The sequence below is a fragment of the Danio aesculapii genome, chromosome 1, assembly GCF_903798145.1.
Source record: "Danio aesculapii chromosome 1, fDanAes4.1, whole genome shotgun sequence".
Lineage (NCBI taxonomy): Eukaryota > Metazoa > Chordata > Actinopteri > Cypriniformes > Danionidae > Danio > Danio aesculapii.
This window is the reverse complement of record NC_079435.1, coordinates 9,944,204-9,945,913: the sequence shown is the minus strand read 5'-3', so window position 1 is coordinate 9,945,913 and position 1,710 is coordinate 9,944,204. Positions and strand designations below refer to the sequence as shown.

Sequence of the window (1,710 nt, the reverse complement as noted above, 5' to 3'; positions counted from 1 at the left end):
TAACAAATCCTGGCTGCCTTACATTTTTAAGCTGAATCAAATGAATTTTATGAGTCCTTTGAACTTATGTTAATCTGACTTGAAACAGCTTGCGTAATTTGTAAAATTAAGTTAGAACATGATTACTTTAGTTTAATTAGTTACAATGAACTAAAAACATCCTGTCAGGAATAATCCATCATGTAATGTTTTACAGTGTAGTTAATAATTGATCCTCAGAGAAGATTTGGTCTCTAAAAGCGACGGATTTCCATCGACCAGACAGTAAATTGATTTAAGAATTATATATTTGTATCATTCGTATTTACTTCCCCGCCGTTTAAGTCTCACTAAAGAATTAAAAGTGTATTCAAATAGTTTGTTTTCGCACATCACACTGCAGGTCAAAATTGCGTCGCCCAAACAGGAGGAGTTAATAACTACTTCTTGTTTCTTATTGGCTAGAGCAGTCGTCTGTAAGAGCAAGTGAGCTTTCTGATTGGCCGGGGTGGGCGGGACTGCAGGTGTCTTTTGCTCATAGACGGACAGGCCATCAAGAAGGTGATCAATCTCAATCCGTCAGCATTGCTTATCAGCGATAATATTACGCGTGGATACAAGGATCCTCTTTAGACAGCGCATATGCGTGGACTTTAAGCAAATTGGGAACTTGTTGTGAAGTTTGGCTAATTTGTTTTTGGCTAATCAGCTGGAGTCCCCCTTCTCTCAAAAGAAAAAAAAAGGTGTTTCTTGGTTTTGTGGATTTTCAGTTTACGGATCTCAAAGAAAATATCACAGAAGATCAAGGCAAAAAGGTAAAGCAACATGTTTTGTTTACGCATCCTAAAATTATTTTATTTTTGTATCAATTTAACACACCAATTTCTGTCATTCCGGTCGGATTTTATGAATTTAATAAATTAATAAATGTCACTACATATTGTAACACTGAAAACATTTCGTTTATTAAAAAAATAAGTTTAAAAATTAAATCGCATGTTAAGGAAAATTATTAGACTTGTTCAAAATCAATATCCCCTTGCGTATAAATGTTTAGAGTAAGAAAGTTTAGGTACACTGTTAAAAAATATGATCAATTAGTCCTGACAAGATATGTTTTAGTTCATTGTAACGTATTAAACCAAGTTAATAATGTTCTAACTTAATTTTGTAAGCTATTTTAAATCAGTTTAACAAGTTCAGTGGACTCATAAGGTTAATTCGATTCAGCTTGAAAATTTAAGGCAACCAGGATTTTTAAAGTGTACCTTTTAAAGTAAAAATGATTGTTTTAGGGGGAAAATAGCTCTAAGATATTTGAAAATCATAAATATAGGCTAAATATATATTTGCATAAGTTATTTATTTATTTTTAATGCTTGTTATTTCGGGGAAATAATCAGCCTAGACCGAATCGAAAAAATCGTTACTAATTGATAAATAAAATGAGCATAAATATATTTGGTTTAAGTTAAATCTTAAATATAAAAAAGCTAAGTTAAACTAAGTGTTATTACATGTAAATATGTATTTCTAAACTACTGGCCTATATTTAGCTTGAGATGTTTCTGTGAGAGCAGGACTCGGTCGCGATTGCAGGCGTACTGTAATTAACAAACTTTGCATCAGCCCGAAAAGCAGAGTTTGTCGTTTATTTAGTTGATAAGGTTTCTTCTGCAAATGGAGTCCCCTCTGGGTCTAATCTAAATGGCTATGGAGAATAATTTGCAC

The 1,710-nt window shown here is 32.6% G+C and overlaps 1 protein-coding gene across 1 annotated transcript in view; it reads left to right on the top strand.

Annotated features, from left to right (window-relative positions):
- The first annotated feature begins 743 nt into the window (after positions 1-743).
- The window catches only part of otx2a (orthodenticle homeobox 2a), a 9,026-nt gene continuing 8,059 nt past the window's right edge, over positions 744-1,710 (top strand). The window contains exon 1 of the mRNA XM_056456554.1: positions 744-794. The gene's annotated coding sequence lies outside the window, so the exon portion shown is untranslated. The remainder of the gene's footprint in view (positions 795-1,710) is intronic.